Source organism: Neovison vison, chromosome 14, assembly GCF_020171115.1.
Source record: "Neovison vison isolate M4711 chromosome 14, ASM_NN_V1, whole genome shotgun sequence".
Lineage (NCBI taxonomy): Eukaryota > Metazoa > Chordata > Mammalia > Carnivora > Mustelidae > Neogale > Neogale vison.
In genome coordinates, this window is record NC_058104.1 from 33,000,629 (window position 1) to 33,025,074 (window position 24,446).

At 45.9% G+C, this 24,446-nt stretch overlaps 1 long non-coding RNA gene across 2 annotated transcripts in view; it reads left to right on the forward strand.

The window, feature by feature from the left end:
• LOC122895461 overlaps positions 1-24,446 on the forward strand; it is a 46,020-nt gene that overhangs the window by 12,943 nt on the left and 8,631 nt on the right. For both annotated transcript variants that reach the window (XR_006382219.1, XR_006382220.1), the window contains exons 4-5: positions 13,928-14,033; positions 14,905-14,981. This is a non-coding gene — a long non-coding RNA (uncharacterized LOC122895461). The remainder of the gene's footprint in view (positions 1-13,927; positions 14,034-14,904; positions 14,982-24,446) is intronic.

Sequence of the window (24,446 nt, forward strand, 5' to 3'; positions counted from 1 at the left end):
GTGAAGGACGGGCACCTGGCTTCTCATCCTTTGCTGTTACAAACAGGACTTTTGATAAAAACCCTTGTAGACATGTCCTCTGCACGTGTGAAAGACCCCACTAGTGGGATTGTGAGCCCCAGAGCCCCTGTGTCTGCCGTATTGACGATCATGAAGATTTTATTGTCATTGTGACAGTGTCTTCAGTTTAGAGATGTGCAAGGCTGGGTGATAGTGATGTAACACAGTGGCCTTTCATAGCTGTTCCCTGATTTGATCCCTCACCTGCTCTGTTAACGAGCAAGCACAGGTATAACTACGCTCACTCACAGGAAATGAGATGGGTCCGGTTAGTGGCAGAACCAGGAGCGAATAGACTGCAGGTCCCGCAAGTCCAGGTCACTTCCCTGTTCTCTGTCCAGAGCCTTGTGCTTGCTCAGGGGGTTCTTTGTGGTCCGTCAGTTGGTGGTGCATCTGTACCTCAGTGACCATGGTGTGGTGGAAGGAGCTGCAGCAGAATGCAGGGGCAGAACGTGTGCATGTGAGCAGAAGCCACTGGAGGAATGCCTCCTCTAGGCCCCACACCCTTTTGACTTGGTCCCAAGGTTTTGTTTCTCCTTCGTGTCATGTGGTTGTGTTGATAAGGAATAAATCTGACATTTTTATTTCTGGTCCAGGCACATTGAGACTAGGTAATGCTTTTAAGAAAAAGGTAATCTGCCAGTAGTAAGGAAGGCACATAGCACAGGGTAGGCAAGATGTAGTGGAGGTGTTTTGGATTGGTCCAAAGGGTTTTTTAAAAACATCTAGTCTTTGTGAAAAAGAGAATGTTTGCTCTTCAGAGCCTAGGCCAAAAGGGCCAGATTTTGCCTACCCACCTGTCTTTGTAAATAAAGTTTTATTGCAACACAGCCACTCCCATTTACTTAACTCTTCTCTGTGGCTGCTTTAATAGCACAACAGGGGAGTTGAGTAGTTTGATGAGAGGCCATCTGCCCTGCAAAGGCTAAAATACTTTCTGGCCATTTGCAGCAAGTTTGCTAATCCCTGAATTGGGAGAAAATTTTGTCTGCCAGTCTCATGGTCTCATGCACCTTCCACCTGGGATGGTCACCCTGGCTGCACCAGCAGAGGCTTAGGAATGGGTCACGGGCTTTCTGCTTGCACCATGGTGGGAGCTCGTTCTGTATGATCTCGGGCCCAAGACTTTGGGGACAGTTGAAAGCTCTGCCTTGAGGCAGCAGGCAGCAGTAGGGCCCAGGAAAGCCAGTACCATCACAGATAAAGAGTCATGGGGTAGTGAACCCCTTTAAGGGACCCTGGATTCTCTGTGTCTGATTTTTATTTCCACACAACCCAAGGATCAAGGACACAGGGGATGGGTCTCACCTTGGGCAGCTTGTGCCACAGTCGGCCCTGTGGGATCCCCTTTGAATCCAAGGACTGTCCTTCCTCATGGCTGTCCCTGGCTGCTGTCCAGGAGCGAGGTCCAGTCCTGGGTGTCCTCCACACCTCCTGTGACATGCCAGCTCCTGAGGAATAGAGTGTCAGACAGGCTTAGGGATCCCAGAATCAAAAGTGTAAGTGTCACATGCCACAGCCATTTTGCTCCTTTGCCAAAGCCCAGAAAGATGTCTGTTCCTTAGAGGCTCCAGGTGTGCCTCTGGATAGCTTTCCCTCCACAGTAACCCCTCATTCACAGTTTTACTGAGAGTCAAGTTTCTCATGCCTGAGAAAAACTTTTTTTTTTTAAGATCTATTTATTTCTTTCAGAGATAGGGAGGGAAAATGTTCGAGGAGGGGCAGAGGCAAAAGGAGACAGGTTATCCAGAAGGAGACTCCTCTGAGCACTGAAACTGACACATGACTCCATCCCACGACCCTGAGATCATGATCTGAACTGAAATCAAGAGTTGGCCTCTCACTCGAATGAGCCACCCAGATGCCCCGAGGGAAAGCTCTTTATAATAAAGTAAGAAGTCTAGCACAAGGTATAGGAGTGTATGCTGTCCTTCATTTGCTTTCAATCATTCTGATTGTCTCTGGGAATTTTAGACTCTCCTTAACCTTTTCTATTGTGGGAGTAACATTCTGGAAGGGTATTGTGGGGTATCCTAGCAGAAGTTATGTCCTCATCTTCCCTAAGCATATCCTCCCAGTAGCCCGGGCCAGCTCGTCCATCGCCACATTCTGCACACAGCCAGGCATGCGTGGCAGCTGTGAGTGTGAATGGTTGGGATGGCTCAGCCTGCGTCTTCTGATACGCCAGGGAGCAGTCTTGTTCTCTGTCCTCCTGTTTCCTCTCTCCCTCCCTCTCCTTCAAACCAGACTCCCTGAGATTTTCCACTAGGGAAGGCGGTAGCTGGACCTGTAGTTCTGATGCTCACCCTTTGGGGTCACCTCCTACTAGGAAGTTCTTTCTCATGTTTTCTGCCCCCATCATGCTGACCCTGGGGTCGGCGACCCTGCAGTCTCCGCTTTCCATCGCGGGTGACTGTTTGCATACACAGTGCTCTTCTATGTGCCGTTGCTCCTGTTAGAAACGAGGGTGTCATCCCAGCCTGCAATAGCGACACCGCGACCAGATTCTGGATGCCAGCACCTGGCTTTTCTTTCGTCTTTTCCCATCAAATGAACTGGCTCTGTATTTCTGGAATGCAAGTACAAGTGGACACGGGTATTCAAAGAATACATGGTGTGTGTGTGTGGGGGGGTGCCGACCTGGTCAGCAGGTGTGGAGAACCTTGTTTCTTGCCAGGCCTTAGGGCCGTGAGGAGCTGTTGCAGGCGACACACAGTGTAATTGCAAGAGGCCAGAAAGGGGTGTCTGTGCAGATGGGGGTTGAGGAGAGAATGCGTTCAAAAATAGTCATCAGGGCTGAGTGATTGGACACGGCAGACATGGAGAGAATGTGCTAGAAAGGCCAAGGCGTGACCAGGCTGGGGACACAGATAGGGGAGTGGGACCGTGAGTATTTGTGTGTGTGTGTGTGTGTGTGTGTGTCTTTGCATGTGTATCCCAGTGTCTTTTGTGTGTCTCTGTGTGGAGTCTCTGTGTCTGTGAGTGTCTCTGTGTGTGGGTCTCTGTGTAGATGTGTTCCTTTAACTCATTGTACATGTTTGTGTGTTTCTGTGCATCTGTCTGGCTTTCACACCTTCTTTACTGCAGCCCTCAGTAGAAATAAACGTACAGCCCAGGCCAGGCCCCACATCTGTGTACGCGTGTCAGTACATCATAAAGGCCCACCCATGCTGCTTACTCTGGCAGGTCCTGCTTTGAGTGTTGCTGGAGTATTTATTTCTAGAGGACTCCTCACAGCCCTGTGAGTTGCTGTCATTGTCTCTACTGTGTAGATGTGGAAAGCTTGGCCCATGGAGTTGAGTGACTTCCCAGCACCTTGTAGCAGACAAGTTGCTGAGCTGGGATCTGAGCCCCATTCCCCTGCTCCAGAGTGCCTGCCCTTTCCCCGACCACACTCTCCTCTCACAGGAAAAAGTAAATGTAGTATAAGACAGTGCTTGCCCTCACTGTAGCGGGTGCTTTGTGATATTTGCTGTTGTATCCGATTTGATCCCCCATGCTGGCCCCACCCCCACATTGGTTTCCTAACCCTCCCTAATCTGTCTCTGTCTGCTTTGTGGCAAAGTCTGTTAGGTCCTACTTCCCCAGGGCCTCTCAGTGCCTCCCTGTCTCCATGCCAGTGGCTGCTCCCCCAGTTCTAGCTCCCCATGACTTCCTCCCTGGACCTTCTTCCTGGACGGCTATGAGAACCCCCTAACTTTCATCCTCCATCTGTTCTCCACACAGAGACTGAAGTCACCTGAAACATGCATTTTTAACCATATCATTCCTGATTTGGACCCTGAAATACTCCATTGCTGTTTGGGGTTTAGTACTCAGTACATGAAGATGGTCAGTAAATGTATGAGGGAATATTGAATTAGAAAACTTACTGTGTATTTTTCCTTAAGATGAAGATCTTCTCTCAGGAAAGTATTTTTTTTAATATATTTTTTTAAATGTTTAAAAAGATTTTTATTTATTTATTTATTTGACAGACAGAGATCACAAGTAGGCAGAGAGGCAGTCAGAGAGAGAGGAAGAGAAGCAGGCTCCCCGCTGAACAGAGAGCCTTATGTGGGGCTCGATCCCAGGACCGAAGGCAGAAACTTTAACCCACTGAGCCACCCAGGCACCCCCCAGGAAAGTATTTTGAGGTCCACTTTCCAGTGATGGTCATGAGAAAGCTGCACTGTAAGTTGAGAAAGCTGCAGGTAAGTGTGGCTTGGACCAGACGACAGAGCCAGGTAGATTCAGAGGAAGCAGTCAGTAGGGGGCCGGTCTGCTTGCCAGGGATTTCATTTTAGGGGGCTCTTCCCTTGAACCCCCTCCCTGCTTTCTTGCTGGCCCCGGGATCCTTATTCCAACCCGTGGAGCGGTCTTCCAAATGCAGTATACCCTCTGTTGGGACTGTTTTGTCCATGGACGTCATTTCTCTGAACCTTGAAAAGAAATGACCTACAGTAGTTTAATCATCTGAATTGTTCTGTGTGTTTTGTCTACTTTGTTATCTCCAGGGTATAGAAAGGTGCCCAGCCCAGAGGGGATGCATAGTAAATATTGTTTGAGTGAATGAGAGGAGGCTAAACTTAGGCATTTAGTATATGTGAGATATTCCAGGTGCCACCCTGAGGCCAGGTTTTAGGAAGTTTGCAGAGTTGTCAAGGATGAGTTTGTGACTTTCTGCTGGGAGATTTTGTAGCACCATGTGAAATGCTTTACTTGGATCATCTCATTCTGTGCGCAGAGCAGACATTCATACTTGTGAATTCTGTTTGGGAAACCCAGGCTCAAAGCAGTGAAGAGACTTTCCATCATGGCACCTGTAGAGGAAGGGGTGGAGTTGAGATTGAACCCTGGCCCAAACTACTAGAACTCCTATAGCAGTTCAGTAATGTGTTAAGATACAAAATCAATGCACAGAAATCAGTTGCTTGCTTATATACTAGCATTTAAAATATAGAAAGGGAAATTAGAGAATCAATTCCCTTTACTATAGCACCAACAACCATAAGATACCTTAGAATAAATCTAACCAAAGAGGTAAAGGATCTGTATACTCGAGGAACTACAGAACACTAATGAAAGAAATTAAAGACACAAAAAGATGGAAAAACCTTCCATGTTCATGAATCAGAAGAATAAACATTATTAAAATGTGTACTGCCCAGAGCAATCAAAATTCCACTGGCATTATTCTAAGTGCTGGGAGAAACAATCCCAAAATTTGTATGGAACCAGAAGAGACCCTGAGTCGCTAAGGAAATGTTGAAAAAGAAAAACAAAGCTGGGGGCATCACATTGCCTTAGTGCCAAGTTTTACTACAAAGCTGTGATCTCCAAGACAGCATGGTACTGACACAGAAACAGACACATAGACCAATGGAACAGAACGGAGAGTCCAGATATGGACCCTCAACTCTATGGTCAACTAATCTTCGACAGAGCAGGAAAAAAATATCCAGTGGAAAAAAGACAGTCTCTTCAATAAGTCGTGCTGGGAAAATTGTACAGCTACATATAGAAGAATGAAACTAGACCATTCTCTCACACCATACACAAAGGTAAACTTGAAATGGATGAAAGACCTCAACATGAGGCAGGAATCTATCAAAATCCTAGAGAAGAACATAAGCAGTAACCTCTTCGACATCAACAATTTCTTTCAAGACATGTCTCCCAAAGCAAAGGAAACAAAAGGGAAAATGAACTTTTGGGAATTCATCAATATCAAAAGCTTCTGCACAGCAAACGTAACAGTCAACAAAACAAAGAGGTAATCCACAGAATGAGAGAAGATAGTCCCAAATGACACTGCAGACAAAGGGCTGATATCCAAGATCTATAAAGAACTCCTCAAACCTAACACCCCAAAAAAATGATAATTACATCAAAAATGGTCAGAAGACATGAACAGACACTTCGCCAAAGAACACACACAAGTGGCTAACAGACGCATGAAAAAATCTTCATCGTCACTAGCCAAAACAGGGAAATCCAAACAAGACCACATTGAGATACCACCTTACACCAGGTAGAATGGCCAAAATCAACAGGAGAGGAAACAAGATGTGTTGGAGAGTCTGCGGAGAAAGGGGAACCCTCTTACACTGTTGTTGGGAATGTAAGTTGGTTCATGCAGCCACTTTGGAAAACGGTGTGGCAATTCCTCAGAAAATTAAAAATAGAGCTATATGACCCTGCAGTTGCATTACTGGGTATTTACCCCAAAGATACAAATATAGTGAATAGAAGGCCCATCTGTACCCCAGTGTTCATAGCAGCAATGTCCACATTCGCCAAACTGTGGAAAAAGTCGAGATGCCTTTCAACAGACAAATGGATAAAGATGTGGTCTATATATATACAATGGAATATTACACAGCCATTGGGATAGAATACGGAGAGCGGCAAGATGGCAGAGGAGTAGTCAGCTGTAATGACATCAGATCAGATTAGTAAGGACTTCAGCTAAATAGGTATCAAACCATTCCAAACACCTGCAAACTCAACAGGAAATAGAGGAGAAGAGCAGCAATTCCAGGGACAGAAAATTGACCACTTTCTGAAAGGTAGGATGTGCAGAGAGGTGAATCCAAAGCAATGGGAAGATAGACAATGGAGGGGTAGGGGCCGGCTCTTGGCAAGCAGTGGAGCAGCAGAGCACAAAATCAGAACTTTTAGAAGTCTGCTGCACTGAGGGACATCACTCCAGAGGTTAAACGTGGCTGGAGCCCTCGCGGGGACAGTGTGGTCTCTGGTCTCACAGGATCACAGAATGTCTGGGGGTGTCTGAGTGTGGCAGAGCCCCCAGGTGTCGCAGCAGGGAAGCCAACTACAGAGACAGCTGTTGAGTGAGCTTTTAGATTGGGGTTACCTTAAACAGTGATTCTGTTTAAGACCACTGCTCTTCAAGCAGGGACCCCCACAAGTGGCAGATCTGGAGACTCACCTTCCTGCTCTGTAAGGAGCAGCATGGCAGGAATCTCCTGGGTTTGGAGACTCCAAACAGGGCCATGTGCCAAAAATAGAAGTACTTGGTCATACACCAGGTGAGCTCAGAATGCAGCTGGAGGCCAGGGAAATGGGAGGGATTGACTACTTATCTCTGAGGGCGCACTGAGGAGTGGGGCCCCAGGCTTTTGTCTCCTCTGGGCCAGAGATTGGGAGGCTGCCATTTTCATTATTGTCCTCCAAATCTCTTCAGAAAGGGCTAAGGGAACAAAAGTTCCATGAGCAAACCCAAGCAGATTACTTAGCCCACCCCTGGCATGGGCGGTGTAATTCCACCTCAGGCAGTGACAGTTGAGAATCACTGCAAGAAGTCCCTCCCCCAGAAGATCACCAAGAACATCACCCAAGACCAAGCTTACTGGTCAAGGAGAACAGTAGAACTCCAGACTAGGGGAAAACAATGGGTAGAATTCATGGCTTTTTCCCCATGACCCTTAATCTTGCAATGTTATTTTTTTATTATTTTACTTTTTTCTTACTCTATTTTTTTAACTTTTCCTCTTTCCTCTTTTAGCATTTTTTAACTAGTTTATCTTAATGATACCTTTCTAGAAAAAAAAAGTTTTTTAAACCTTCATTGTTATAGTCACATTTTATCCCTTCATTGTATTTAACCTTATTTTTTGTATATGTATTATTTTTCTATAAAATTTCAGGATGCAATTTCTTCTAATACATCAAAATATACCCTAATTTAGAACACAGCTTTGTTCTAATCTCCAGCCTGAGCACATTCCCTCCTCTTTTTCTTCTTTTCTTTTCCCAACCAACATATCTTATGAATTCTTTTTTTAGAATTTTTTAAAAATTTTCATCTTTATAGTCATATTCCATTACTTCATTGTGTTTACTCTTATTTTTGTACATATAATATGCTGTCTATAAGAAACTCATTTTAGATCCAAAGACACCTCCTGATTTAAAGTGAGGGGGTGGAAAACAATTTACTATGCTAATGGACATCAAAGGAAAGCTGGGGTGGCAGTCCTTTTATCAAATAAATTAGATTTTAAGCCAAAGACTAGAATAAGAGATGAGGAAGGACACTATATTACACTGAAAGAGTCTGTCCAATAAGAAGATCCAATAATTTAAAGTATCTATGCCTCTAACATGGGAGCAGCCAACTATATAAACCAATTAATAACAAAATCAAAGAAACACATTGACAGTAATGCAATAATAGTAGGGAACTTTAACATCCCCTCACTGAAATGGACAGATCATCCAAGCAAAAGATCAACAAGGAAATAAAGGCCTTAAATGACACACTGGACCAGAGGGACATCACAGATATATTCAGACTATTCCATCCCAAAACAACAGAATACACATTCTTCTCTAGTGCATATGGAACATTCTCCTGAATAGATTACATCCTGGGTCACATATCAGGTCTCAGTTGGTACCAAAAGATTGGGATCATTCCCTGCATATTTTCAGACCACTGTGCTCTGAAAGTAGAACTCAATCACAAGAGGAAAGTTGGAAAGATCTCAAGTACATGGAGGCTAAAGAACATCTTACTAAAGAATGAATGGGTCAACCAGGAAATTAAAGAAGGATTGAAAAAATTCATGGAAACATATGAAAATGAAAACACAAATGTTCAAAATCTTTGGCATGCAGAAAAGGTGGTCCTGAGAGCAAAGTATGTAGTGATACAAGGCTTCATCAAGAAACAAGGACGGTCTCAAGTATACAACCTAACCCTACCTAAAGGAGCTGGGGAAAGAGCAGCAAAGAAAGCATAAACTCAGCAGGAGAAGAGAAATAATAAAGATCAGAGCAGAAATCCAGTATGGCACTGGCACAAAAACAGATGCATAGATCAATGGAACAGAATAGAGAACCCAGAAATAGACCTTCAATTCTATGGTCACCTAATCTTTGACAAAGCAAGACAGAATGTCCAGTGGAAAAGAGACAGTCTCTTCAACAAACGGTGCTGGGAAAATTGGACAGCCACATGCAGAAAAATGAAACTGAACCATTTCTTCACACTACACACAAAAATAGACTCAAAATGGATGAAAGACCTCAATGTGAGACAGGAATCCACCAAAATCATTGAGGAGAACACGGGCAGCAACCTCTTCAACCACAGCTGCAGCAACTTCTTCCTAGAAAATTGCCAAAGGCAAGGGAAGCAATGGCAAAAATGAACTATTGGGACTTAATCAAGATCAAAAGCTTTTGCACAGCAAAGGAAACAGTCAACAAAACCAAAAGAAAACTGGCAAAATGGGAGACTATATTCACAAATGACATATCAGATAAAGGGCTACTATCCAAAATCCACAAAGAATTTATAAACTCAACACCCAAAAACCCAAATAATCCAATCAAGGAATGGGCAGAGGACATGAACAGACATTTCCACGAAGAAGACATCCAGATGGCCAATCGACACATGAACAGGTGCTCCATATCACTCCGCATCAGGGAAATACATATCAGAACCACAATGAGATACCACCTCACATCAGTCAGAATGGCTAAAATGTAACAAGTCAGGAGACAACAGATGTTGGAAAGGATGCGGAGAAAGGGGAACTCCCCTACACTGTTGGTGGGAATGCAAGCTGGTGCAACCACTCCGGAAAACAGCATGGAGGTTCCTCAAAAAGTTGAAAATAGAGTTACCTTATGACCCAGCAATTCCACTACTGGGTATTTACCCCAAAGGTACAAATGTAGTGATCCAAAGGGGCACGTGCACCCCAATGTTTATAGCAGCAATGTCCACAATAGCTAAGCTATGGAAAGAGCCTAGACGTCCATCAGTAGATGGATGGATAAATTAGATAGTATATATCTATAATGGAATACTATGTAGCCATCAAAAGAAATGAAATCTTGCCATTTGCAACAATGTGGATGGAAATCTTAGAGGGTATTGTGCTGAGTGAAATAAGTAAATCAGGGAAAGACAACTGTCATATGATCTCCCTTATATGAGGAATTTGAGAGGCAGAGTGGGGGACTTGGGGGGGTAGGGAAGGAAAACTGGAACAAGATGGGATTGAGAGGGAGACAAACCATAAGAGACTCTTAATCTCACGAAACAAACTGAGGGTTGCTGCAGGAGGTGGGGTAGGGATAGGGTGTCTGGGTTATGGACATTGGGGTGGGTATGTGCTATTGTGAGTGCTAGGAAGTGTGTAAGCCTGACAATTCACAGACATGTCTCCTGGGGCAAATAATACATTATATGTTAATAAAAATAATAATAATAAAAAGAAAGGATGAATACCCAGCTTTTGTATCAACATGAATGGGACTAGAGGAGATTATACAGAGTAAAAACAGAGAATATCAGTTATCATATGGTTTCACTTTCTTATGGAGCACAAGGTATAACACAGAGGACATTAGGACAAGGAAAGAAAAAGTGACTTGGGGGAAATCGGAAGTAAAGATGAACCATGAGAAACTGTGGACTCTGAGAAACAAACTGAGGGTTTTAGAAGGGAGGGGGTGGGGAGATGGGCGAGCCTGGTGGTGGGTATTAAGGAGGGCATGTAATGCATGGAGAACTGGGTGTGGTGCATAAACAATAATGGAACACTGAAAAAAATAAAATTAAGATTTTTAAAAATTAAATAAGTAAACCCTGACCTCAAGCCCATGGTCAGGGTTTCCTAGTGGTATTAACCCGTACTCCCTTCCCTATTTCTCGTGAGTGATTTAAATAGAATGCCAAGTCTTACGTTTCAAAAAATTTTAGTGAACCTAAAAGTTTCAACTTGTCTTTCAAAGATGACTAATTCTCAACATCTGGAAACAGTTTTCTAGTATGAGGCTATTCTACTATATCCTATAAAAACAGGGCTTTCACCTTTTCAAATAGAAGATTCTGTTACAGTAAATACACTTTTTAGTTGCCGCCTGGCATCTGAGACTGTGTATCTGCAGAGGAGGATCTAGCTTGGTAGAACCCCGAGTGAAATAAGAGAAAGTGGGCTCTCGCTTAAGCCCAGAGGTGGCTTCTAGGTTGGAAAAGGCATTGGCCTTTGTGTGTGGTTGTTGTGATAGAGGATTTGGGTCTCTCGGGTCTGATTTTTGGCGTATCCTGGAGGAGAGGACTCATCACATAAATGTTACTGACTTCAGGTCTGTGTAGGAGTCGGTTTTCCAGATTACTGTGAGCAGTAAGCACTGGGTTATACATTTTGTTGGAGAAGAGGCAGGAAACTAGAGACGACTTGGAAAACACTGGAACATCAGGCAAATTCTTGCTGACCTCTCTTGAGCGATTTCTGAGTGTTCCATATTTCCTGATGAGATTATGAGTAACACCCCATTCTGAGTGTCCTGCTTAGTGACCTCCCCTGAGCCCGGATCCACGGAAGTGTGACTGCATGTGCCAAGGGCCCAATGTCATGGAGCAGAAGACCCTGTGCAGTGATTGGCCCTTGCTTTGACAGGAGCAAGATATGTTTGCTGTTTCTGGAAATGGTGTTTGCATTTTTGCTGAAACTGAGCTTCTTTTTTTTTTTTTAAATATTTTATTTATTTGTTTGACAGAGAGAAATCACAAGTAGACAGAGAGGCAGGCAGAGAGAGAGATTGGGAAGCAGCTCCCTGCTGAGCAGAGAGCCTGATGCGGGACTCGATCCCAGGACTCTGAGATCATGACCTGAGTTGAAGGCAGTGGCTTAACCCACTGAGCCACCCAGGCACCCTGAAACTGAGCTTCTTACCTTATTTCGGTTTTTCCCATCTTCCCACAGAGTCAAGCTTTTTTTTTTTTTTTTTAAGTTTTTATTTATTTATTTGACAGAGAGCTAGAAAGCACAAGTAAGCAGAGCAGCAGGCAGAGGGAGAGAGAGAAGCAGGCTCTCTGCTAAGCAGTGAGCCCAATTCCGGGCTCCATCCCAGGACCCTGGAATCATGAGCCGAGCTGAAGGCAGTCGCTTAACCAACTGACCCAGCCAGGCACCCCATGAGCCAAGCTGTTCTTATCACAACCCATCCTAGATTTACATTCAGAGGACCCACTTCAAATTGGCAAGTACCCTTAACCTGCATGTTACAGTATGGGCTATAGAACTCTGTTTTTCCCCCTTTTCCTTTGAAAAGTGTGTGTGTGTGTGTGTGTGTGTGTCTGAGTTTGAGCCTGCGTATGTGCACCGATTATGTCACATGGCGTGTACTTCTGTGATACGTTTACACTGCATTGTATTTACCGTGAAGGAATTTAAAACAGATGTGCATAGGTCCCTGTTCTCTAAGCTTTACAGAATGTTTCTCAATGATTTGCAAAAGATGCAAAAATAGATTTTTTCCTGAAAATCTCCATTTCTAGCTTTCCTTGGGAGCATCCATTCTGGCAACATCAGACCCTCAGTCCTGCCCCCACTGTTCCCCGCTATCTGTACCTGACCTACTCTACTGATTATGTCACCTCCTTGGCCCCTCTGTTTTAATTATGAGTGTTACCAGCAACACTCTGCTCACCTCTAAGCCTTCTAAACCAAGGGAAACCTCTTCCAGAATGTTCCATCATTTTCAGTCTGTGTCTGATGGAGTAGTTCAAGGGACTTCTTAATAATTGCTACCAGGAGACATGCCCAGAGAGGATGACCTTTGTGATTGGTGGACACAGATGACACAGAAAACATCAGACAACCAGACAGGTCTCTATGCAACCACAGTGCCATACTCACGCTCCTAGTGAAGAAACTCTGCCAGAAAAGAACATCTCCCCCATCCTTTGTTTCCCTCCTATGAATTGTAACTAGATCCTCTGTAGGCTTTGCCATTTCCTGGCCTAGCTGTTTTCTCCACACTGTAGCTGTCCTAATTCTCTGCATATTGGGTGACTACTTGGGTCAGGATGATTACTGGTAATGAAAGAGCTTCCACTTTGCACTAACTTTGATCCATCAGTGCAGGAATGTATGAAGTAGAAAGTAAACACGCTCCATAATCTGTCCCCCCACCAAGAAAAGCAGTGTTTAGAGTGTTTTCTCCTGTGGATGAACAGCACACCTAGAGATGGATAAATATCACACATGAGAAAACACACACAGAAAGATAATCCAGTGCCTGGCACGTACAGGGTTCCATAAATTTTTGTTGAGAGACTATATATACACATTGAATGAATACATAGGTTGTGTTCAGCATATATCTGTTGAGTGAATGAATCTGTATTTCTCAAAATCAGTAAATTCAGGTGTCCTTTTAATAAAATGAATCATTTATACATCCTGCGCTGTAGCTAGCTCGCTCCTTCTGCAACCTAGCAACCCGTGACTATCTTTGTGTCGTCATATATAGGTCTGCCTCATTTCCGATGGCTTTCTAGTTCTCCTTGGCATGGAAATTCCATGACCCTTAATGTATTCAGTACAGATGTTCTTTTAGATAGCTGTGTGTTTTATGGTGTTCTGTTAAGCAGTGTTGTAGAAAGCACAGGTACACATGCATGTTTGCAGGAATTGCTGGCTCAAGAAATTGTCCCTTGTGAATTCTAATAGCTACTGCCAAACTGTTCTTCAGGACCCTCTTTATTGATTTGTATTTTCATGAGAGTAGATGAGGGTTCCCTTTCCACACACCCTAAAGCTAGCTGTTATCATTTAAAAAATTCTGCCAAACTGTCAAACCTATTAATTTAACAGTTTTTAAAGAACTTTGTGCTAATGAGATAGAGTATCCTTCCTTCCTTTTACTGGCCTGCTGGATTTCTTTGTAAATGTCCATTGGAAATGTTGCAGTTTCATTTTCTTTTCAGTTGCTGGGAATCCTTTAGAACATAAAGATATAGTCTTTGATCAAAGTCCCTCATCAGCCTTTTGGGGCAGATTTTTTTTCTTCATGTTTTCTTGCTTGCTTTTGAACTGTGTGTTTGTATCTTCTTTAGGCACATTTTCTGGTCCTGCACCTTAGAGTTTCTGATTTTGCCATCATAGTGTCCGAAGCTCATGACCAAGAAAGAATTTTTCAGCTGTCTCTGGTGCTGCAAAAAGGTGATTTTATTAAAAACCAGGGACAGGACCTATAGGCAAAAAGAGCTGCCATGGGGTCGTGAGGAGTGGCCTATTCTATACTTTCAAGTTTGAGGGGGTTGGAGATAGTGTAAGTCTCCAAGGAATTCTGGAAGGAAGGTTTCCAGGACCATGAGAGGCTAGCTATTGTTGGCAAAGGGTCATTGATTATGGTCTAATAAAGCCTTAGTCATGAGACCCTTCAGGCCTAGATCAGTGGGCCATATGCTTGAGGGATGATTGTCAACATGTATCTTGGGGGCTAGAAATAAAGGAGATTTCCAAAGTAAGTTTTATATGTTAAAGTAGACTTCCAGGATCCTGGGAGGGGGATTTGGGCTAGGATTGCCTTTGCCCTTCGCAGGCTGTCAACACAGAGGCAGTTGAGTCCCTAGAGGAATGCCCCTTGCCTGTTTTAAGGAGTTGTCAATGGGCTGCAGAAAGTAAGGACATTTCATAATTGCTCTTCAGCCTTTGTTTCCACATCACATTTCACCTCAGTGAGGAAAAATACCATTGCGTGGAAAGCACAGGAAGCAGGAGTTCATGTGGTGTGATACCACTTTGGGGGAAATTCGAGGGCCAGGTGTGTTTTCTGTGGGCAGGCACAAGGGCAGGCCCGTGGGAGCACACACTCGGGGCCCATCTGGGATAGCCACCAAGGCAGGGGGAGAAGGGGAAGAGCCCCAGCTGGGATATGGGAAGTCGTGGGGATGAGCTGCTGGGACCAGGACCAGTGGCCAGAGCTGGTCTACTGAAGGGCCCCGGTCTCAGCCTTTCCTAGCCACCTGGCCTGCAGCAGCTGGGTCCCAGGTGAGCATTGCCTACAACTGCCTATGTCTTTTGATTCTAGGCCTCCCTCGGTCAGGAGTCCTGGGATACTTGGCAAGGTAATCTGACTGCGCTGGATACTTTTCCACAGTAGACCAGGTTAGTTTTGTGACCTGCAGGGATGTTCTCCTGGGTTGGTGGCCAGGACTCTGGCCTAGGCCATTCCCTGGGCGGAGTGGATGGCAGTGGGACTTCCTTCACGGGCCACACCTCCAGTTTCTCCAGAGATGTGCTGGACTTTGCTGATGTCATCTGGGTATAGCAAAAACCAACAGACCCTCCCAACGTGATCCTAACACTGAAGGCGGAAGTGACACAGTGAAAGAACTTGTCCCAGTCTTCATCGCAGGGACTGAGGAACTCAGACTCAGCCACAGTCTGGAAGCTGAAGAACACCGTCAGGGACAGAACAGCATCGGATGAGGGAGATGGACGACCACATCAGCTTGGAGTGGCGGGATTACAGAATATCTCCCAGGAGCTTCCCCAGGAAAAGCGTTTGGATGTTGGGGGCATAACTGCCACACCCTCCATAGCTTGGTAGCCGCCTTGACCTCTGCTGGCATCAAACAATAAAGAAACACAGTCAGAGGTCAGCGCAGAGTCCCCCTTGACTCTATCCAGTTTTCATTTTCCCATACTTGGGCTCATCCCGCCCCGGTGATCTGGTAAGAACTAGATTTACCCTTGAGTTGACAATGTTTATGGAGTTTCTACCCAATGCTAGGCACCACAGCAGGCGCTGGAGAAAGACGACAAGGGCTCTCTCGAGGCCTTTCGTTTACTGGAGAACAAGAGCAAGTAAATGGGCCACTGCATCATAGAAAACCAGGTGCTGTGTGAACTTATGAAAATTCCCCAGATTGGGGCCCTCCAGTCTATGTTGGAGCATTGGTAGCATCAGCGAAGGCCTTTTAGAAACAGAGACCTTTGCCCGGAGAGCTGAAGAACGAGTAGGCGGCAGCTACAGGTCTGGTGCGTGAAAGGAGCTCTGGAGAATTCCAGGGAGGGGTGAACAGGTAGGAATCCTTGGCCTGCTCTAGAATCCAAAAGCAGAGCATCTATGGCTGAAATGGAAGTATAAAGAGAGAAGCTGTTGCAGAGGAAGCTGGGGCCAAGGAGAGCCTGACCGGCCTGGGAGCTTGAAAAGGCTCAGAACGGGGGCGCCTGGGTAGCTCAGTCGGTTCAGCGTCTGCCTTTGGTTCAGGTTATGATCGCAGGGTCCTGGGAGAGGGCCCCAGGTCAAGCTGTCTAATCCGTGGGAAGCCTGCTTCCTCCTCTCCCATTGCTTGTGTTCTCGCTCTGTCAAATAGATAAAATAAATAAAAGCCTCAGAAGTTTGTGCCAAAAGAGCAAACACCCCTTTCCTCATACGGTGTATAAACAGGCCAGAACGACAATATGACAAATCTGTCTTGACCCTCACCGGATATTGATTTCACAAGACATGTTACTAAGACTCCCGAGGAATTACCTTAGAATTCATTTACAGATTCTCCATTGAAACATTAGCCCCCACACCTGATGATGGAGCAGAAGGCTAGTTGAGGTCAAGGCAGAAGCTGGCACCCTGCACTCCCCCTCTCCCATGCCTTGGTGGGACCTGTGTGACCTTCATTCAGGAAACTTCCAACCATCTTCATGTTCATTCCTTGCTGGAAGGTAAAACCACCTCACTTGACCATGGCAAGGTCTCCAGTATCTTGTAGGTCCTCTTTAGCATAGGAAAGTGCTTTTGAAACCCTTCCCTTTCCTTTCCTTACCTCCCCACCTTCCAAGTGTATATCAGTTGCCCCCCACAACCCTGATGCAGCTATTTCTGCCCACAGATCCTGTCCCTGTGCTTTGATAAAATGACTGTTTTGCACCAAAGAGGTCTCAAGAATTCTTTCTCGTCATTGGCTCTAGACCTCACCCCACCAAACGTCACCTACGATCCCAAACTCAATCACTGCTCCCCTGTCTAGCTGCTGCTTGGCATTACTTCTGTCATTTCCTGCAAATGACGGTAAAGTAGGCACCACTAGGCTTTAGGGAACAGGCTTCAACTCTGGAAACAGAATCAGTGCACACTAAGATCATAGGGTGGGGTAGCAACCAAATTAAAGAACAAAACAAAGCCACTAAGCAAAAAGTTCTGGGGGAGGGACCCCAAGCCCTCAAAAGCAAAAAAGTTAGAAAACAGGAGGGGAAGAAAAAGCATTTTGGTACACACACACACCAAAAGAACTGTCACACATGCTTTGGCCAAACCACACTCCCCCTTTGACCCAAGTGTTGGAGGGAAAAAAAAAGAAAAAGCTGTGGAAAACTCACACTTTGCTATCTCATTCAGAATAAACAGTCAGTAGGCCCAGTACAGCCAACAGCCCTAAAAGACCTTGAAAGCTGTGCCCTGATAACTGGGCACATGACCATCACCTCCAGGAGCTCTCAAAACCACCAGTCGTTCCCTTTCCAACAGCCGGTCTACAAACCCCGGTCTCTGCTGTCATTTCATAATGGATAATGTTTCTTGTCAGACATTAAAGCAGAACAAAAGAAACCTGGAGAAGGATCTGCTTCCAAACCCCGAGGGAGAAAGGCTTTTCAAAAAGCTCTTAAAAAATAAAATGGAAGTCAGCTAAGACATTTCACCATTCTTTTCTGCCAGTTGCCAGTTTCTCCGTGTCAAGAACGTGGGCCTTTCGGTCCACAGGGGCCCCAGTTTGGAGGCAGCAGCACCTCTACAGTCCCTCCACGGACGCCAGAAACTCCTGAGGCCATTTTGATGGGCTCTGATCACCCCTTAATTATTTCCTGCCCTCAGGCACGTGGAGGCAGAGGGTCTGCAGAGGTGGGGCGCCCCCTGAAAGGCAGAGAACACCGCCCCCATAGCCCAGCGACCACAAGGCCTCCAGCACATCCGTGGCTGAAGTTTTCGCCCAGGGCAAACCCCGGGGTAGGGAAGGGGAAGGCTCAGGCTCAGTCCCCACTGGGCGATGCTGGGCGGAGCCAGGACAGAGGTAGGAGGGGACCCGCGCAGGCAGCGTCTTCAAAAGCCTACCCACCAAGGGACTCCACCAGGACTCAGTTTGTGGCTTGCTGCAGTCCCGACCTGGGACCCCCCTCTGCCTGGTGCCTGGTGGAGCATGGGATGGGAGCACACCACCGGGAGAGCAATCAGCCCTCCAGTTCCCACCCCCCACCCCCAACCAGCGCAATCACAGCCAGCCCCAATGGGCACATTCGCCTGCCCAGGGTCTGGTTGGCCGCCTGCTTCATGCGGTAGAATTGCTGACGGAGGCGGCTGGCAGGGCTCCTGCGGGGCAGCTGAGGGGACGGTTCCTAAACATAACCGGTGGATTAGAGCCAGGCTGGGACTGTGGGGGCGAACTCGGGCCTCTGCCGCCCCACACCTGGGCCACTCTGTGCAGAGCGGGGGACCCACGGACCAGGCACCTCCACTGTCCTGCGTATCCGCCTCCCTGGTCTAGGTGCACAGCTGGGGGAGGCGACAACGGAGGCGAAGCGCAGGCAGCAGCCAGTGAACCGCCAAACAAAGGCCCCAGGCTGAGCTGTCTCCACGGGACCGACAGGGCAAGGAGGGACAGGGTGCTCTGGAGCCTCTGGAGGCTGGAAATACCCAAAGTCTCCGGAGGACCGTTCTCTGTGCGTAGACATCTGTGAAAAGCACCTAGGAGCCTCTCTCCTAGCTGGATGGATGCGTGTGACTGTGTACATTTTCCTTCAATGAAAAAGATACTATTTCGTGGAAGGCACACCCCGCAGGACTTTGTGTACTGTGATCCCACTTAGGGGGAAGTCGAGGGCCAGGTGCATTTTCTTGGGGCAGGCACCTGGGGGCAGTCAGGCGGAAGCATGCTCTAGGGGCCCAGCCAGGACAGCCACCAGAGCAGGGGAAGGAAGGCAAGGGGCCCAGGCCTGCGTGGGAAGTCGTGGGGATGAGCGGCTGGGACCCAGACCAGTGGCCAGAGTGCCTTGGCTGTTTGGAGCTACCTGACCAGCAGAGGCGCCTGGGAGCCCGCATGAGGTGGGGCTGGGCATTGCCTGGTAATGCCAGTTGGCTTTTGCTTCTTAGCTTTGCCCAGGCAGGGGTTCTGTGACACTTGGCGGGGTAGTCTGACTGGACTCGACGCTTACCCACCGCGGACCAGGGCAGTTGTATGATTGTCAAATGTTCTCCTGGGCTGGTGGCCTGGGCTCTGGCCTAGGCCATTCCCTAGGGGCCTTGGACAGCAGCGAGACCTCTTTGACCAGAGACATCTCCCATATTAACAGACACATGCTTGGAAAAGGGACTTTCCCTGGGGACACCATGGATTTGGCTGATGTCAGACAACTCCAGGCATGGGCTTTCACCAACAGCGAGAAGGTTTTGAAACTCCAGACGACCTCTCTTGACCAGATCCAAACTTACCAAGGACATGAAATAAACTTACAACACCTGAAGAAGGAACTGGCACAACTTCAGCTCCGCATCGGGGAGCTTTGCAATGCCAAGGACCTCCTTTTAGGGAACCTTGATGTGATTTTCCTCCAGCCCTCCAATGACTCCACAGAGTCTGCCGACTCCCTGAAGGTCATGAAATCTTACCTAGTGAGTGAGTCTTCTCAGGTGCTCCAAGAGGAGGTAGAAGAGCTCAGAAAATTAGGGCAAGTAAAAGATACAATGATTCGAACCCTCCAGGAAGATCAGCAGAGATGGATTGCTTCAGGGGCTGCCACGGGGGAAGGAGAAGGCAAACCATGGGAACACAGCGATTCCGATTCCCACATGGAGCAGCTGAAGGAGAAAGAGGCTGTTCTAAAAAACTTCCTTCAGGCTCAGGAGCTCTGAATCCAAGCGAAAAGTGAGGAGCTGCTTTCTTCACAGGAGAAGCTCAGTGGCCAACTGAGTGAGAATGAGCTGCTGAGGCAGGCAGTCACCAATCTGAAGGAGAGGATAGCAGATTTTGAAATGGATGTGTGTTGGCTGAAAGAGGAAAATGCAAAAATCATGGAAACATCTAGAGAAAAGGAAATGGAAAATCAGGCGATGCAAGAGACAAATCGGCTGCTTTCAGTGATGCAGAGAGAGGACGCATCCCAGCATGCTGCGATGAAAGAGAAGGCACTCGTGTTGAAGCAACTGCTGCGAGAGAAAGAAGAGGGTGAGACCAGGGAATTGAACTAGCAGGAAAATGCAGGAAAAGACAGTTGTGTGTCAGCAGGAGAGAGATGACGTCGTGTTGGCACTGACACAGAAAGAAACAGAAACCTCTGCCCTCCAGAAGGAGGTTCACCAGTTATGAGAGAGAGAATTTCACTAACCCAGGAGCTGGAGAGAGGGCGACACCTTGATGCAGAAGGCGAAGATTCGCTGGGAAGCTTTGGCCTCAGAGGACCAAGTGGCTTAGCTAAGAGAGGAAGTGATGGTCTTGCAGGGTAAACTCGTTTTGTCTTCCGCTGCCATGGAAAAGGCCAGCCACAGAGCCCGTCTGCAGGCAGAGTCGCTGCAGGCGCAGTTGCACGTGGTCACCTAGCAGAAGGAGGAAAACTGCTCCGGCTCGCTGCCTCCCAGGAAGAGGGAAGACACTGTGATCGAAGACTAGTGAACCTGAAGCTGGAACTGGCAGAATGGATGGAAAAGGCAGACGCCCTCGAAGGAAAACTGAAGTCATTACAAGGACAATTGCATCAAACAAATGCCGACTTGGAGGTGAAGGAGGACCAACTCCAAGAGTTCAAGAAACAGAATGAGGTCCAGCAGGAAATCCTGGAGGACACACAGAAGAAACTGATGACCTTAGTCAGTCAGTCCGAAGGAACGGTGGACAAAACCCTCCTAAGGAGACTCTTCGTGGGATCTTTCCAGGCAGCTGATGCGGAACGGCAGCAAGTGTTGAGGCTGATGGCAAGCACGCTGGGGATCCGAGAAGATCAGCTGCAGCAGCTGCGCAGTCAAGTGCCCACGGGTGTACCCAGCGGGGTGACTGGGGGGCCTGGATCCAAAAGCACCCCCAACACACCTGCAAAGCCAAATCACTAAGCTGTGGCCAATCATTCTTTTTCAGGACTTTTTATCCAGTTTCTAGAAGCGGAATCTCATTCAGCTTTTCCACCTCCCAAACCCTCTGCTCATGACGTGAAGCCCCCAGATTCGGGAGGAAGGGGAAAACTGACTAAGAAACAAGGCCCATCATGACTGAACGCTACCCCAGGATCCACACCCTGAAAAAAAGATGTCAAGCCCTGCACCACAGCCGTGTCTCTTATTAACCCACCTGGACCGGATATGGAAAGATCGGAGCACCTTCTTCTAAATGCTGTCACTGATGCTTTACCCATGTACACACCCTATATACTGTCACCTGCCAAGAAGGTTGGAAAGGCGGCGGCCAAAGACCTCTCAAAGAAATAGACGATTGTCAAGCCAGAGACGAGACCACGGTTTGAAGATCCCAAGTCACTCTGTGTGTCTACCTTATCCCCAAGTGTCCTTTTTCTTTTCGTTTTGTTTTTTCTTAAGATTTAATAATTTGTTTGACAGACAAATCACAAGTAGGCAGAGAGGCAGGCAGAGAGAGTGGGAAGCAGACTCCCTGATGAGCAGGGCTCAGTCCCCAGGCCCTGGGATCATGATCTGAGCTGAAAGCAGAGGCATTAACCCACTGAGCCACCGAGGTGCCTATCCTTTTTCAAAAAGTAAAATATTTGCAGTTTTGCTTTCAGCTTGATAAACACATTCTTTTATGACTCATTTTATGACTCAAGAAAAAAGAGGGCTTTTAATGAAGTATTCAGAAGTATTTAATGAAGTATTCAGAAGTATTCATGAAAATGAAAACAGTGATGACTTCTTTTTTTTTTATTTTTATTTATTTCTTTATTTATTAACAGAAATTGAGGGCACACAAGCAGGGGGAACAGCGAAGGGAGCGAGAGAAGCAGGCTCTCCACCGAGCAGGGATCCTGACCTGTGGCCTGATTCCAAGACCCCAGGATCCAAACATTTAAAGGCAAACCTTTAATTGACTGAGCTACCCAGTTGCCAACAGTAGTGAATTTTTTGTGAGAGTAGACATTGGTGGGGTTGAAAGCCGTGGTCAAAGGATTCTTCCAATAATGTTGTAATCCTTTAAGGTTTTTACAAGGGTCAGGGGTCTACCTATACCTAATTTAGGGAACACATCGATTTGTTTTAGTGTTCCAAATTTATCAAATATATGAGTACACACTCCTTATACGGGAAATGAGGTGAATAGCATGAAAGTCCAAGATGAATTTAAAGTAAAAAAAATAATGCAAGTTCTCTTTTCCCAGGTAAGTCTCATTTCTCTTAGTTTATTTATTTATTTATTTATTTATTTATTTTGAATCATTTCCTTTTCTGTTTACTGGAAAAGCACTCTATGGGTAACCTGATTTCTTCAGGCCTTATGCATATTCTCTTATTTAGGAGTATAATATTCTCTAACTTGCTTTTTTTTTTCCCTCCCAAATCACTCTGCCTTAGAGACCATTTGAATGGTAATGAATTCCATCTTTTTTTGGGGGGGGGTTTCCAAATCGCAGGATGTTTTATTTTAATTATTAATTAATTCATTCATTCACAGGATTTTTTAAAAAATTATGTATTTATTTTTAAAATAAACATATAATGTATTTTTATCCCCAGGGGTACAGGTCTGTGAATCACCACGTTTACACATTTCACAGCACTCATCATAGCACATACCCTCCCCAATGTCCATATCCCCACCACCCTCTCCCATCCCCCCTCCCCCCAGCAACCCTCACTCTGTTTTTTGAGATTGAGTCTTTTATGGTTTGTCTCCCTCCCAATCCCATATTCTTTCCTTTTTTCTTTTCATACCCCCAAGCCGCCCACATTGCATCTCCACTTCCTCATATCAGGAAGATCATATGATAGTTGTCTTTCTCTGACTGACTTATTTCGCTAAGCATAATACCCTCTACTTCCATCCACATTGTCGCAAATGGCAAGATTTCATTTCTTTTGATGGCTGCATAGTATTCCATTGTGTATATATACCACATCTTCTTTATCCATTCATCTGTTGATGGACATCTAGGTTCTTTCCATAGTTTGGCTATTGTGCTTCGGGTGCACGTGCCCCTTCGGAGCACCATGTTTGTATCTTTAGGATATATACCCAGTAGTGCAATTGCTGGGTCATAGGGTAGCTCTATTTTCAGTTTTTTGAGCAACCTCCACACTATTTTCCAGAGTGGTTGCACCAGCTTGCATTCCCACCAACAGTATAAAAGGGTTCCCTTCTCTCCACATCCTCACCAGCATCTGTCATTTCTTGACTTGTTAATTTTAGCCATTCTGACTGGTGTGAGGTGGTATCTCATTGTGGTTTTGATTTGTATTTCCCTGATTCCAAGTGATGTGGAGCACTTTTTCATGTGTCTGTTGGCCATTTGGATGTCGTCTTTGCAGAAATGTCTGTTCATGTCCTCTGCCCATTTCTTGATTGGATTATTTGTTCTTTGGGTATTGAGTTTTCTAAGCCCTTTATAGATTTTGGATACTAGCTCTTTATCTGATATGTTGTTTACAAATATCTTCTCCCATTCTGTCAGTTGTGTTTTGGTTTTGTTAACTGTTTCTTTGCTTTGCAAAAGCTTTTGATCTTGGTGAAATCCCCATAGTTCATTTTTGCCCTTGCTTCTGTTGTCTTTGGCGATGTTCCTAGGAAGAAGTTGCTGTGGTTGAGGTCAAAGAGGTTGCTGCCTGTGTTCTCCTCAAGGATTTTGATGGGTTCCTTTCTCACATTGAGGTCCTTCATACATTTTGAGTCTATTTTCATGTGTGGTGTAAGGAAATAGTCCAATTTCATTTTTCTGCATTTAGGGGCATTTAGCCCATTAACATTCAGGGTAACTATTGAGAGATATGAATTTAGTGCCATTGTATTGCCTGTAAGGTGACTGTTACTGTATATTGTCTCTGTTTCTTTCTGATCTACTACTTTTATGGTCTCTCTTTCCTTAGAGGACCCCTTTCAATATTTCCTGTAGAGCTGGTTTGGTGTTTGCAAATTTTTTCAGTTTTTGTTTGTCCTGGAAGCTTTTTATCTCTCCTCCTATTTTCTTTTTTTTTTTTTTAAGATTTTATTTATTTATTTGACAGAGAGAGAGATCACAAGTAGGCAGAGAGAGAGTGGGGGAAGCAGGCTCCCTGCTGAGCAGAGAGCCCGATGTGGGGCTCGATCCCAGGACCCTGAGATCATGACCTGAGCTGAAGGCAGAGGCTTAATCCACTGAGCCACCCAGGCGCCCTCTCCTCCTATTTTCAATGATAGCCTAGCTGGATATAGTATTCTTGGCTGCATGTTTTTCTCGTTTAGTGCTATGAATATATCATGCCAGTTCTTTCTGGCCTGCCAGGTCTCTATGGATAGGTCCACTGCCATTCTAATGTTTTTACCCATGTATGTTACAGACTTCTTTTCCCGGGCTGCTTTCAGGATTTTCTCTTTGTCGCTAAGACTTGTAAATTTTATTATCAGGTGATGAGGTGTGGACCTATTTTTATTGATTTTGAGGGGC